Source organism: Lathyrus oleraceus, chromosome 5 (assembly GCF_024323335.1).
Source record: "Lathyrus oleraceus cultivar Zhongwan6 chromosome 5, CAAS_Psat_ZW6_1.0, whole genome shotgun sequence".
NCBI classification, from domain to species: Eukaryota; Viridiplantae; Streptophyta; class Magnoliopsida; order Fabales; family Fabaceae; genus Lathyrus; species Lathyrus oleraceus.
Window position 1 is genome coordinate 327,597,912 of NC_066583.1, and position 16,827 is coordinate 327,614,738.

Below are 16,827 nucleotides of genomic sequence, written 5' to 3' on the forward strand. Positions count from 1 at the left end.
ATATGTTTTTTGTGATTACCATTTTCAGAATAAAGCAAAAAGTAAAAATAAGCATCAAAGATGTGGATGAATAGAACTAATTTTATTGATGATCAATTTAAAATGCCCAAACAATGTTCACTTCTCCCTTAGGCCTAGGAGAAGGATTTTAAAATATAAAAGCAATTACTTAGATCGATGCAAAATAACAGGAATATCAACAACAAGACAATTGTTGCATGTCCTTCCATGCGTCACAAAGTTGGTGCAGTCTTCCTCTTCATTATCCTCTAGCACAACAACTAAGTGTTGTTCATTACCATGAGTGAACCCTCCGCTACGGAATCTAAGATGCATATCTTCAGATCTAACAGCTGACGAGCCCTTTTGGAACCCCAGACCAGTTTTGCCTTTGTTGTCGGAGACCTCTACCACGCGTCCCCACTGATCAACAGCACCTTGTTCAACAATCTTCTGAGAATCTTTCAGAGAGGACATAGGTTCCCCAACCCTCTTCTCAGCAACAATAGATAAGGCTTGGAACGGAGTTCCAACCTCATCCTCAGCTTCCACATACGAGAAAGATGACAGATGGCTAACCAACATCGCCTTCTCTCTCCCACAATCACTAGCTTGCCATTCTTGACAAATTTGGGCTTCTGGTGCAGAGTGGAGGTAACAGCCCCTGCCTCATGAATCCATGGCCTTCCCAATAAGCAATTGTAGGCCGGGTGGATATCCATTACTTGAAAAGTAATCTGAAAATCACTCGGACCTATCATCTTTTGTATTAAATCCCTTGGACTTCAAGCAACGTCATATGAAGCTTTTGTATATCTTATCTATTGATGTGGTTGAAGGACTTCTGAGTGTGTTGGTTCAGTTTTATGACCCTCTCTACCGTTACTTCACTTTTCCTGATTATCAGCTCGTGCCTACGTTGGAGGAGTATGCCCATCTCTTGGGAATATTTGTTTCTAGCAAAGTGCCTTTTAGTGGATTGGAGAAGATTCCCAGATCTCATCTTATAGTTGAGGCTCTTCATCTGAAAAAAGTCTGAGATTGAGGCTCATTGGGTGAAGAAAGGAGGATTATTTGGATTGACTTCTGAGTTCCTCATCAAGGAATATACCGCCTTTTCTCAAGTCGGTAGTGTGGATGTTTTTGAAGCTATCTTCGTGTTGCTCATCTATGGATTAGCTTTGTTCCCTAAAATTGACAGTTTTGTTGATGTTAACGCCATTAGAATTTTCTTGATTGGGAATCCTATGCCTACTTTGTTGGGTGACATGCATTTGTCTTTGCATCTAAGGAATTCTAAATGAAATTCTGGTATCAGATATGAGATGTCGAAGGTAATGTCACGACACTAATATCTGAACAATACAAACAAGATTAAAGATAAAGAACAGTAATGCAAGAGACACAAGCAATTGTTAACCTAGTTCCGTGCAAACTCACCTACATCTGGGGGCTACCAAGCCAGGATGGAAATCCACTAAACAGAATCAGTTCAAAGACTCTCAGTAAACAACTTCAAGTTACAGTCTTTTCACCTAATCTCTACCCGTGTGACTTCTACCTAAGAACTCTTAGATATGAGATCCTACTCACCCCCCCTCAATCACAGCAGTGATATAAAACAAGATTTACAATGAAAAGAAGACACTCTTCAAAGACACATACTTGATCTTGCTTAAAAGCTTCAATCAAGTAAACACACACTCATCCTTCAAAGCTTAAAGTGGACAAATTACAACTCAAAAATCAGTCCAATTCCATCATCTATGGATGAATGAATGACTTACAATACACACGACCATACAAGACTTAAACCCTTATTCTCTCTCAATATTTCGTTCGTTATTTCTTGTGTGTAAAACCAGGTTTTCCATGTCCTTTATATAGAAGTAATTGACTGGGCTTGGACATCATAAAACCCTAAAACTATTTTCCATTCACATCTTCTCATGACAGCTGATTATATCTTGTTGGAAAATAAGTCAATCTGGTTGTAATTAATGATTGAATAGCGTGTTTAATCATATCTTCAATCATACATAGATTATCATTAAAAACGCAATCACACAATACATAACATTCAGACTGAATGTTCTATATACAAATGTCATGACATCGGGTCTGACATCTCAGTAAAAATCCTGCATATTCACATTTTAAACACCCTGCAGGTACATGTTATCTTATGTCAAGACAACACTTGTGACAACTTGTGAACACTCTAGGTTTTACCAAAATTGTTGCCAACACCTAGAACCAACAAACTCCCCCTTTGGCAAATTTTGGCTAAAACATACATCAGTCTATTTATTCCCAAGAGTACAATAAAAACATATAAGCAGTTTTGCAGCAGAAGTAATAAACCAAAAATTTACTAGCTATCATAGCAACTAGTAAACACACATTAAACACATATATGTGCTTCTTCTCCCCCTAAGTTTGTTCAACACAGACATATCCTTTAACAATACCTGTAACATCCATCACCCCATCTGACATCTCGTTCAACATCACCTGTACTACACAAATATGTGCTTCTTCTCAACATCATCTGCCATCTGTTTATAGCCTAGCTACTTCATATCACATATTAACTGCAGCTCTCCTTTAGCTACTACTTCTCCCCCTTTTTAGTCAAAATAGACCAAAGAGACCAATGAGACAAAATAAATGTCTATTAGTCCAACAGAGAATGTCACATAGAATGTTAAAACATATAACTGTCAGGAGTTACAGAACCACAAACAAACACAACTATATAAGCTGAGATAAAATGAATCCAGAGAAATCACAAAGGACCCAAGAAATTACATCAAGACATCAAAATAAGACTGCCAAAAAAACATCAAACATCAAGGCATCCAGAACAGCACATCATCATAAAAGGGGAACAATCTTCACCAAAGCTCAGCCAGAGGAATTATCATCTTCATCAACTTCAGACCCAGAACTGCCACTTGATTTGTCTTGAGATTCAGACCTCTCACTTGAAGTGTGGGCATCTGTTTCCTTGGCTTGACCAACATCTTCTCTATCACCTTGCTCCAAGCTATTAATCAGAACCTCTAAAGCTTCTTTCCTAGCTTTAGCCACCCTTATCCCAGTCTCCAATTCCTTACAGGTCTCTTTCAGTTCAACAATCAGACCACCTTGAGAGGCTGGCTTCTTCATAGCAGATGTCATGATAATGTCATTGACATGACTGCCTTCAAATAATTTGTAATAAACTGACAGGGGAGGCTTTCTTCTACTAGGGATATCACTTGTGCTCAGAATTCCAGGTTGCTGGCTTAGGATTATCCCACAAATGATTGAGGGAAAAGCTATGGGCAGCTTCACTACATTTGTAGAAGCATGTTTGACAATTTGTTCAAACATGAATCTTCCATAATAAAAATTAAGCTTGGTTCCAATAGCAAATATGAGCCTTCCAAGAGCATTTGAGATTGTAGAGATGTGATTTGTTGGTACCCAGTTTGCTGACCCTATCTTGTGCAAGATAGCATATCTCGCAGTTAATTTTCCAGCAGAGAGATGCTTCTTGCTTGGCCACTCCTTGACATGTCCAGCAGTTATTTCCCTACATACCTCATTTTCTGTGGCCTCTAGTTCACCAACACCTTCTGTTCCTCTTCCTAAGAACTTATTGATCACAGTTGGAGAAAACTTCACACACTTTCCTCTAACAAACACCTTACAAAACTCTTTGTTGTTCTTGTCAACAATGTTCTCAGGGATGTTCACCATAAATTCTTTAACAAGACCTTCAAAAAACTAAGATAACCCACTAACCGTTTTCATCAATCTAGCAGACTTGATCAGGTCCATAACCTCCTTAACCTCCACAACATCCTTTCCTAGTTCTCTTTCCACAGCCACTCTCCTTTGGATTACAAATTTCCACTTTGCTGCACCATCTTCAAGATGGAAGGAAATGTTATCCAAGTGTACAACAGCAACCTTTGTAGGGGATTTTTTAACAGTTGGCTTTTTGACAGGAGAGATGTCAGGGACATCGTCTTCAACATCTTCCTCTAAATCAGAACTATCTCTTACCTTTCTCTTCTTTACCTCCACTTTACTCCAAGACTTTGCAGGGCCTACAACAGTATCCTTCTTACGAGTTTTGGCTGTCATCATCTCAGTCACAGACCTACCCTTTCTGGTCTTCATCCTCTTTGCAACACTTGGCTTCAAGTGATGAAGCAAGTTGTCATCTTCATCATCCGAGCTTTCTTCTTCCAAGTCAATCACCCTCTCAACAGAGTCATGCTTCTTAGACTGAGAAGCATCTACAGATTTCTTACAAGGCAAGGTTTTCCCTAAAGAACACAGTCCTTCTGCAGCAATATCTTTCTCAAACCTAGATGAATCATCATCTTTCTCATTTTAAGGTCCAACCTCAGGAGAGGGGTCCCTTCTAGATAGAGGAGTAGAAACTCCCTTTACAGAGTGTCCTTCATTAAGGATCCTCGTGACAAGATTTCTAATGACACAATCAGTATAGTGCATGTCATCCTTAGAGCTAGGGTTATCAGAACTGTTACCTTGAGTATGTCCTGTAGTCGAGGATGGACCAGGAGCGTCGCCTGGGATGAATGACAGGGGAATCACTTCCAAAATGTCTTCATTAAGAAAGTCCATAGAGGGTGTTCTAGCTTTGTGCACAGGTTTGGTGTTTTTAGAACCAGAAGATGAAGGATGTTGTAATATCTTGTTGAGCTTGTTCCCCAAGAAGAAATATCCTCATGATGTGCTTTTCCTATCATCAGCACTTCCAGCCCAGTCAGCATCACAATATCCAGTCAGCATAAATCCAGATCCATGAGTATACAACATTCCATAGTCACTGGTACCACTGACATATTTCAGTATCCTTTTCACTTGGTTTATGTGACTGACTTTTGGTTCAGCTTGATATCTAGCACAAACACCTACAGCAAAAGCAATGTCAGGTCTGCTTACTGTGAGATATAGAAGACTTCCTATCATGCTTCTGTAGAGACTTTGATCTACACTAACACCATTTTCATCTTTGGAGACTTTCAGATGTGTAGGAGCAGGTGTCCTTTTATGACTTGCATTCTCCATGCCAAACCTCTTAACAATGTTTCTGGCATATTTGCTTTGAGATAAAAAGATAGAATCTTCCATCTGCTTGACTTGTAGCCCAAGAAAATAGGTCAGCTCTCCAACAAGGCTCATTTCAAATTCATACTGCATTTGTTTAACAAAATGTTCGACCATCTGATCTGACATCCCACCAAACACAATATCATCCACATATATTTGAGCCACCATGATTTTTCCTCCTTCATTCTTAACAAATAGGGTCTTGTCAATGCCTCCCTTCCTGTATCCATTGTTAGTGAGGAACACTGTGAGTCTATCATACCAAGCCCTAGGAGCTTGTTTCAAACCATAGAGGGCTTTCCTCAACTTGTACACATGCTTTGGAAGATTTGGATATGTAAATCCTTTAGGTTGTTCAACATATACCTCCTCATTTAAGTAGCCATTCAAGAAGGCAATTTTTACATCCATTTGGAACAGTTTAAACTTCAGAATACATGCCACTCCAAGCAATAGTCTAATAGATTCAAGGCGAGCTACACGGGAAAATGTTTCATCAAAATCAACTCCTTCAACTTGAGTTTATCCTTGTGCTACTAATCTTGCTTTATTTTTAATAACCACCCCTTGTTCATCACCTTTATTCTTGTACACCCACTTTGTTCCAATGACATTTATTCCTTCAGGTCTTGGAACCAATTCCTATACTTCATTTATCTTGAATTGGCCTAACTCTTCCAACATGGCATTGATCCAAAATTCATTAGTCAAGGCTTCTTTGACATTCCTAGGCTCAATCTTGGACACAAAACAGCCATGTGAGATCACTTCCCTTGATCTAGTTTTGACCCCTTTATTTGGGTCTCCTATAATGAGATCTTTAGGACAATCCTTCTGAATTCTTATAGAGGATCCCTTATTAATTATGTCAGCTTCAGGTTCAGCTTGAGTGAGTTCATTCTCATTACTTTTCTCTGGGAAATCAGCTGGGGGATCATTTAGGGATGTCTCAACATCGTCTGTGACATCAGTCTGTTGATCATCAACTACAACATTGATAGATTCCATCATTACTTTTGTTCTGGAATTAAAGACTCTATATGCTCTGCTGTTTGTTGAGTAGCCCAGAAATATTCCTTTATCACTCTTGGGATCCATCTTCCTTCTTTGTTCACGATCAGTCAAGATATAACACTTACTACCAAACTCATGGAAGTATTTGACTGTAGGTCTTCTCCCTTTCCATACTTCATATAAGGTAGTAGGAGTTCCTTTCTTCAAGGTTACTCTGTTGTGAACATATCAGGCTGTGTTCATAGCTTCAGCCTAGAAGTGGTAGGGCAATTTCTTAGCATGAATCATAGCTCTGGCTGATTCTTGGAGAGTTATATTTTTCCTTTCTACCATACCATTTTGCTGAGGAGTAATGGGAGATGAGAATTCATGACTAATTCCTTTTGATTTACAGAATTCAGCAAATTTGCTGTTCTCAAATTCCTTCCCATGATCACTTCTGATTTTGATAACATGACTTTCTTTTTCTCTTTGAAGTCTTAGACAAAGATCTTTGAAGACTTCAAATACATCAGATTTTTTTCTTATGAAATTGACCCAGGTGTATCTGGAGAAGTCATCCACCACTACATAAGCATACTTCTTCCCATCAAGACTTTCCACCTGCATGGGTCCCATCAAGCCAATCTGGAGAAGTTCCAGCACTCTGGAAGTGGTGTCATGTCTGATCTTCTGATGTGACATCTTTGTCTGTTTTCCAATCTGACACTCCCCACAAACTCTTCCTTCATCAATCTTCAAGTTTGGAATTCCTCTAACAGCTTCAAATGATATAATCCTCTTCATTCCTTAAAGATGCAGATGGCCTAATCTTTGATGCCATATCTTCACTTCTTCTTCTTTGGCTAGAGTACACAATGATGAATAACCAGTTTCTTGAGAACTCCACATATAGAAGTTGTCTTTAGACATGACTCCTTTCATGATCACTTCATTTTCTTTGTTAGTAATCAGACATTCAATTTTTGTGAAGTTTACAGTTAGACCTTGGTCACATAGTTGACTGATGCTTATTAGGTTTGCAGTCAGTCCCTTAACAAGTAGGACATTGTCAAGGTTAGGGACTCCTGGACAGTTAAGCCTACCAATCCCTTTGATTTCACCCTTTGCTCCATCACCAAAGGTTACATACCTGGTGGCATGAGGATGAAGGCCAGTTAGCAGGTTTTTGATTCCAGTCATGTGTCTGGAGCACCCACTGTCAAAATACCAGTCTTCTTTGGCTGAAACTCTGAAGGAAGTGTGAGCTATCAGGTTTGTAACACCAGTCCTAGGAACCCATTATTTTCTATTGACAGGTATGTGATGTTTGGGTCTAAGTTGATGATGAGAAGGACTAGGATAGCCGTACAACTTATAAGAGAATGGTTTTATGTGGCCAGATTTTCCATAGTAATGACATCTCCATCTTTGATGTTTCCCTTTCTGCTGTCTTCCTTTATGATGTTGTGACATATGATGTGACATCTTTGGTTTGCTACTAGTGTGACTGCACTCAGGTTTGGATTTTGGTTTGCTACCAGTGTGACTGCACCCATGTTTGGATTCATTGAACCCAATGGCAGACTTGTCTCCTGTCATTTGTCCAGTCTGGAGAATTTTGTCTAAGGTGTCAGATCCATTGTTTAGTATTCTGACATACTTTGTCATCTCATCTAGTTTGGAATTCAAGAAAACTGCTTCAGTTTTTAACTTAGAGATGGTTTCCAAGTGTTCTACCTTCTCATTCTCCAGTTGTGTTATCACTTTCTTCTGACTTTCAACTTGTTGACACACTTCTTCACTTCTGTGACACAACTTTCTGTAGGTAATGGCTAACTCATCAAAGGTTACTTCATCATCAATTGAGTCTTCATCAGAACCCCATCTTCTAGTCAAGACAATCACAAGATTTGCAGACTCTTCTGTTTCACTTTCATCAGACCAAGTAGCAGCAAGACTCTTCTTCTATTTCTTGAGGTACGTTCCACATTAAGCTCTAATATGTCCATACCCATCACATTCATGGCACTGAACTCCTTTTCCTTCTTTGGACTGTTCATCAGTTCTTATTCTTCTTCCAGCATTATTGGACTTACTGATATCAGATGAGATGTTCTTGACATTGGACTTAGACCTTACATCCATATTTTTCAGAAGTTTGTTGAACTGTCTTTCCAGTAATGCTATATCATTTTCCAGATCTTCATCAGTATCTTGACCACTTTCTTCCTCTTTCTCTTCAGTGTTTGACATGAAGGCTATGCTTTTGACTTTCTTTTCAGATCCATCACACATTCCCATTTCAAATGTTTGGAGGGATCCAATTAGCTCATCAACTCTCATATTGGAAATGTCTTGAGACTCTTCTATGGCTGTCACTTTCATGGCAAATCTCTTGGGAAGTGACCTGAGTATTTTCCTCACTAGTTTTTCATCTGACATCTTCTCACCTAGGGCTCCTGAGGCATTAGCAATTTCAAGGATATTCAGATGAAATTCATGAATATTTTCATCTTCTTTCATCCTTAAATTTTCAAACTTGTTAGTGAGCAGCTGCAGTATAGACATTTTCACTCTAGAGGTGCCTTCATGAGTGGTTTTGAGAATGTTCCAAGCATCTTTAGCCACCTCACAATTGTTTACCAATCTGAAGATGTTCTTATCTACTCCATTGAATATAGCATTCAATGCTTTAGAGTTCCCAAGGGATAGATCATCCTCTTCCTTGGTCCATTGTTCCTCATCCTTCTTGTCAGTTGTAGCTTCTCCTTCCTTAGTAACAACTGGATGTTCCCAGCCTATTAAAATAGCCTTCCAAGCCTTATTATCCAAAGATTTTAGGAAGGCTACCATTTGAGGTTTCCAGTAATCATAGTTGGATCCATCCAAAATAGGTGGTCTATAAACAGATCCTCCGTCTCTATCCATAGTACCAGAAAGTAACGTCCATAGATCTCACCCAGAACAAGAGCAGGATGCCTGCTCTGATACCAATTGAAATTCTGGTATCAGATATGAGATGTCGAAGGTAATGTCACAACACTAATATCTGAACAATACAAACAAGATTAAAGATAAAGAACAGTAATGCAAGAGACCCAAGCAATTGTTAACCCAGTTGGGTACAAACTCACCTATATTTGAGGGCTACCAAGCCAGGAAGGAAATCCACTAAACATAATCAATTCAAAGACTCTCAGTAAACAACTTCAAGTTACAGTCTTTTCACCTAATCTCTACCCATGTGACTTCTACCTAAGAACTCTTAGATATGAGATCCTACTCACTCCCCCTCAATCACAGCAGTGATATAAAACAAGAACTACAATGAAAAGAAGACACTCTTCAAAGACACATACTTGATCTTGCTTAAAAGCTTCAATCAAGTAAACACACACTCATGCTTCAAAGCTTAGAGTGGACAAATTACAACTTAAAAATCAGTCCAATTCAATCATCTAGGGATGAATGAATGGCTTACAATACACACGACCACACAAGACTCAAACCCTTATTCTCTCTCAATATTTCGTTCATTATTTCTTGTGTGTAAAACCAGGTTTTCCATGTCCTTTATATAGAAGCAATTGGCTGGGCTTGGACATCATAAAACCCTAAAACTATTTTCCATTCATATCTTCTCATGACAGTTGATTATATCTTGTTGGAAAATAAGTCAATCTGGTTGTAATTAATGATTGAATAACGCATTTAATCATATCTTCAATCATACATAGATTAGCATTAAAAACGCAATCACACAATACATAACATTCAGACTGAATATTCTGTATATAGATGTCATGACATCGGGTCTGACATCTCAGTAAAAATCATGCATATTCACATTTTAAACACCCTGCAGGTGCATATTATCTTATGTCAAGACAACACTTGTGACAACTTGTGAACACTCTAGGTGTTACCAAAATTGCTGCCAACATCTAGAACCAACACTAGAGGTGGTGGATCTATTGTCTGTTGCATTCCTCTTCTGTACAAGTGCTTTATTTCGCATTTGCCTCAAATGCCTGCTTTCATGGAGAACAAACAATTTATATGGTGGTCTTAGAGACTTATGTCTCTCACTAATGATGATATAGTTTTGTGTGATTCTTCATTGGGTAGCTTGGAGATTATTGATTGTTGTGGTGAATTCTCCAATGTGCCTCTCATTGGTACACAAGGAGGAATTAACTACAACCCTGCTTTGCCTCGTCGTCAACTTGGGTTCCCCTTGAGAGACAAACCTAATAACACTTTGTTAGAAGGTATTTTATATCAAGAGCGTAAAGATCCCCAACATTTGAAGAAGAATATTGTGCATGCTTGGCATAATGTGCATAGGAAAGGAAGATTCGAGCTTGGTCTGTGCAATTGTGTAGCTTTGGAAGCTTACACTACTTGGGTGAAGAAGAAATCTTTGGAGTTGAAGATGCCTTATGCTTGTGAGAGACCTATGTCTATGGTTGTGGTTGAGCCATCAGCTCTCCCTAACCAAGATGTAGAGGAGTTGGAAGACACACTCACCAAGATGAAGCAAGAGAAGGATATGCGGGAAGAGCTTTTCCATGCTTTGAGCTGAAAGCATGAGGAGTTGCAGCTTGAGTCTAAGGACAAAGATGCACTTATTGAGCTTCTTGAAGACCGAGTAGTAAAGAGACAGAGAGAACCAGAGGTTTCATCTTCCTCTAGTATGCCTCTGCCTTCCGATGTTTGGAAGAAGATTGTTGATCAACTTGTCCACGAGAAGACTCAGATGGAGACTTCTTTTGAGTCCGAGATTCGACGCATCCGAAGGAAGTACGCGCATGCAGCTAGATCTTCTAATAGTGTTGTTAGGGATTCTAAGGATTACTAGTCTCCTTTTCTCTTGTATTTTGTATTTTTGGTTTATGAAATTATACTCAGTGTAATCCTTCCAATTATATAAATAAAAGATACTTTTGTGGTCAATCAAATTGTTGCAACTATTGTTATAAATATATATATTTGCAAATAAAATAGTAAGTTCCTTGAAAATAAAAACAATCAAGCATTTCATTTCATGCATCATTTTCATAGCAGGTTTCTCTTTTGCCATATGTCTTATTGGTTATTCTTTTGTGTTGAAGCCAAGCTGACTCATCGATACAATACCCGCGCCAATCACTCAAGAATCATGGAACATCTAGAGCAAGAGAATAGAGACTTGAAGGACGAGATTGCCCGTCTGACTGCCATGGTGGAGTCAGTGTTAGCTGCTCAGAGCCAATTTTTCTCCAACGCCTGTAACTCCTCCTCCTCAGAGGACTGTCATTTCAGAGGTTGCTACCTCTACCATTCCTTCTACTGCTGCTCACTTTGCGCCTACCATACATGTAGGACTCCCGTGGGGAATGTCGTCCAATTTCATGCTTGAAGGTTTCGTGCCTACCTTTGCTTCCATGCCGACATATAACTCGGTCATGTCTGTGCCACCACCGATTGTTTGCACTTTGCCCCGTGTTAAGGACACCATCTATCATTCCGAGCCGTCTGAGGGTTCGGATGTGTATGAGAATATGGATGAAATGAAAGACCAATTCCTTGAGCTGCGAAAGGAGTTGAAGACCTTAGGGGGAAAAGATTTATTCGATAAGAGTGATGCGGAACTTTGCTTAGTTCCTAGTGTGAAAATCCCGATGAAGTTCAAAGTCCTTAACTTTGAAAAGTATAAGGGAAATATTTGTCCACTTAGTCACCTTGTCATATATGCTAGAAAGATGTCAACACAAACTGATAATGGTCAGTTACTGATTCACTATTTTCAAGACAGTCTGGATGGTGCCGCTCTAAGGTGGTACATGGGTTTCGATAGTGCGAGTATCCGCACATTCAATTATTTGGGTGAAGCATTTGTAAAGAAATACAAATATAATGTGGATATGGCGTCAGATAGGGACCAGTTAAGATCATTGTCTCAGAAGGATAAGGAGATTTTTAAAGAATATGCTCAGTGATGGAGAGAACTTGCCACTCAAATCAACCCTCCTTTGGAAGAAAAGGAGATGACCAAGATTTTTCTCAAGAACCTGAGCTCATTTTACTATGAGCGCATGATTTCCAGTTCCCCTAGTGATTTTACCGAAATGGTAAACATGGGGATGAGGTTAGAGGAAGGTGTCCGAGAGGGACGATTGTCTAAAGAGGAAGTTTCATCCAGCAATAGGTATGGTAACAGTTTCTCTAAGAAGAAAGAAGGCGAGACTAATGCAGTATCTGTTGGGAGGTAAAGGAGGCCTCATGTTAGAAGAAGTCAACAATCTCGTCAACACCATCATCAAGTATCATCTATAACTCCGATATTTTCAAACAATTAATCAACACCTATTTTACAACAACGTCAACAACAGCCACCGCAAAGAACAAACACCTACAACAACAATACCGACAATCGTCATCAACAACAAAATTTTGAGAGGAAGAAGGTCTCTTTTGACCTAATTCCTATGACTTATGCTGAATTGTATCCATCGTTGGTTCTCAAGAACCTTTTGCAACCTAGAAATCCGCCACAAATTCCTAAATCACTTCCATGGTGGTATAAACCGGAACTTCGTTGTGTCTTTCACCAAGGAGCTCCCAGTCATGATATCGATAATTGCTACCCCCTGAAGTATGAAGTTCAAAATCTGGTAAAGAGTGGGATGGTGTCCTTTAAGGACCGCGCGCCTAATGTTAAAGCTAATCCACTACTTGCTCATGGTAGCCCTTTTGTCAACATGGTAGATGGATGTCCTGGGGAGTTCAAGGTATTTGATATCCACTTCAGTAGAAGGTCCTTGGTGAGGAAACACAAGGATATCTGTTTGGTAAGCGATTGTGAGCATGGCCATGAAGGTTATGCAATCTGCAGTGTTAATCCCCGAGGTTGTATAGTTGTGAAGAGGGACATCCAGAGGTTGATGGATGAAGGTACGATCCAGATTCTCCAGTATCGTCACGTGGGTAATGATGTAAATGTCATAGTGTCAGTATTCAAGGCACCAGAGAGAGTGGTGATTCAATTTGATAGCAGCGGCAGTAACAGTATCAGCAACAGATCGGTATCACCGTTGGTAATACGGTTAGTGGGTCTAGTCCCGTATGCATCCGATAAGGTTGTTCCATATCAGTACAATGCTACCATGCTAGAGAATGGTCAAGAGGTTCCTTTGCCTATGGCCAGTTCTGTTGTGAGCATTGCTGATGTTACGAAGGTGACCCATAGCAATCGTGTTTTTGCGCCGGTGTTCCCAAAGAATGTAGAAGATGTATCTTCCGGTAAGAGTGTTGAAGTGCCTGCAGTTGATCCAACTAGCACTCCAAAGTGTCAATCTGGTGAGTCCAGCGGTTTGAATCCTAAGGGAGAAGTGAACATTGTTTGGGCATTTTCAAATTTGATCATCAATAAAATATAATTCTATTCATCCACATCTATGATGTTTTATTTTTACTTTTTGCTTTATTCTGAAAATGGTAATCACAAAAAACATAAATCAATAAATATAATTGTCCATCTGCATAATATTTGGTCACAATTCACTTCTCTAAAATCAAAATATCAAATAATTGTGCGAGTTGGTTTCCAAACCCATTGAATACAATGATCCTACTCCTTCTCCAAATTTTGAATTCCCTGTGTTTGAGGCGGAGGAGGAAAGTGATGAAGAAGTATTTGATGAATTGTCTCGTCTACTTGAGCACGAGGAAAAAGCCATTCAACCATTTGAAGAGAAGATTGAGTTAGTCAACTTGGGTTCCGAGGATGATGTGAAGGAAGTCAAGGTTGGGTCTTGATTGTGTCCAGAAATGAAGAAGGGGTTGATTGATAGTCTCCAAGAATATTCAGATGTGTTTTCCTGGTCCTATCAAGACATGCCTGGTTTGGATTCTGAGATTGTGGAGCATATATTACCGTTGAAGCCAGAATTCTCGCCAATCAAGCAGAAGTTAAGGAGAACTCATCCTGATATGGCAGTGAAGATCAAAGAGGAAGTGCAAAACCAGATTGATGTCGGTTTCCTTGTTACTGCTGAATATCCACAGTGGGTGGCCAATATCGTGTTTGTTCCTAAGAAGGATGGAAAAGTCCGTACGTGCATTGATTATAGAGATTTGAATAAAGCCAGTCCAAAAGATGATTTCCCTCTGCCACACATTGATATGTTGGTAGATAATACAGCTAAATTCAAAGTCTTTTCGTTTATGGACGAATTTTCCGGATATAATCAGATCAAAATGGCACCTGAAGATATGGAGAAGAACACATCCATTACACCTTGGGGAACATTTTGTTATAGAGTGATGCATTTCGGTTTAAAGAATGCTGGTGCAACTTACCAGAGAGTAATGACTACTCTTTTTCATGATATGATGCATAAAGAGATCTAAGTCTATGTTGATGATATGATTTCTAAATCTATTAATGAAGAGGAACATGTTGAACATTTGTTGAAGCTATTCCAGCGTTTGAGGAAATAAAAACTCCACTTGAATCCCAATAAGTGTACTTTCGGTGTTCGTTCCGGTAAGCTGTTGGGCTTTATTGTCAGCGATAAGGGTATTGAAGTTGATCCTGCCAAGGTCAAAGCAATACAAGAGATGCATGTGCCCAAAATTGAGAAGCAAGTCAGAGGTTTCCTCGGCCGCTTGAATTATATATCATGATTCATTTCACACATGACTGCCACATGTGCGCCTATATTCAAGCTTCTTTGGAAAGATCAGTCTTGTGATTGGACCGAAGACTTCCAGAAAGCTTTTGATAGTATCAAAGAGTATTTGCTTGAGCCTCCAATTCTGTCTACGCCTGCTGAAGGAAGGCCATTGATCATGTATTTGACCGTGCTTGAAGAGAGTATGGGTTATGTTCTAGGTCAGCAAGATGAGACTGGAAAGAAAGAATATGTTATTTACTACCTCAGTAAGAATGGATCCGATATATGTTGAATCATACCACTTGGTTGATATTCAAAATGGATCCAATTAAGTATATTTTTGAGAAACCTGCTTTAACTAGGAGGATTTCCCGTTGGCAGATGTTACTATCCGAGTATGATATTGAATACCAGTCTCAGAAAGTGATCAAAGGTAATGTCCTGGTGGCTCACCAACCAATTGAAGATTACCAGTTAGTGCAGTATGATTTTCCTGATGAAGATATCTTGTACTTGAAAATTAAAGATTGTGATAAACCATTGCTTGAAGAAGGGCCAGAACCTGGTTCCTGTTGGGGCATGATATTTGATAGAGCTATTAATCAGTATGGTAATGGCATTGGGGTAGTGATTATTACTCCTCAAGGAACACATTTTCCATTTACAACTAGATTGACTTTCAAATGTACGAATAATATGGCTGAGTATGAAGCTTGCATTATGGGGCTTGAAGAGGCCATTCATTTCAGGATCAACTATTTGGACGTCTATGGAGATTCAACTTTGGTTGTGAATCAAATCAAAGGTGAATGGGAGATGAATCAACCCGGTTTGATACCATATAGAGATTATGCAAGGAGGATTTCGACTTTCTTTACAAAGGTTGAGTTTCATCATATCCCTCGAGATGAAAACCGGATGGCAGATGCTCTTGCAATGTTTGCTTCAATGATTGTAGTGAAATATTGGAATGAGGTTCCCAATTTAATTATGATGCATCTTGATCGGCCAGCTCATGTGTTTGCTGTTGAAGAGGTCAAAGATGAGAAGCCGTGGTATTATGATATCAAGTGTTTCCTCCAAAGTCAGATTTACCAGCCTGGGGCATCTTTGAAAGATAAAAAGACTTTGAGAAGATTAGTCGGCAATTTCTACCTGAATGGTGATGTATTGTACAAGAGAAACTTCGATATGGTGCTGCTCAGATGCGTGGATAGACATGAAGCAGACCTGTCGATGACTGAAGTCCATGAAGGTTCCTTTGGTACTCATTCCAATGGACATGCTATGGCGAAGAAGATGTTGCGAGCCGGTTACTATTGGCTGACAATGGAATCTGACTGTTGCAAGTTTGTGAAGAAATGCCACAAGTGTCAAATTTATGAGGATAAGATTCATGTTCCTCCGACATTGTTGAACGTCATTTCCTCTCCATGGCCCTTCTCCATGTGGGGAATTGATATGATTGGCATGATTGAGCCCAAAGCATCAAACGGACATCGTTTCATTTTGATGGCAATTGATTACTTCACAAAGTGGGTTGAAGCGGCATCGTATATGAATGTGACCAAGAAAGTTGTTGTAAGGTTCATCAAGAATCAGATTATATGACAGTATGGTGTGCCAAGTAAGATCATTATTGATAATGGATCAAACTTGAATAACAATATAGTGGAAGATCTTTATAAAGACTTCAAGATTGCACATCATAATTCTTCTCCCTACAGACCTAAGATGAATGGGGTTGTTGAAGCTGTAAACAAGAACATCAAGAAGATTATCCAGAAGATAGTTGTAACGTATAAGGATTGGCATGAGATGCTCCCATTTGCTTTGCACGGGTATCGTACATCCATCCGCACTTCAACAGGGGAAACCCCTTTCTCACTTGTTTATGGCGTAGAAGTTGTGCTCCCTGTAGAGGTTGAGATCCCATCATTGCGTGTGTTGATGGAAGCCAACTTGACTGAGGCTGAATGGTGTCAAACCAGATACAATCAACTGAATTTGATTGAAGAAAAGAGGTTGACTGCCATGT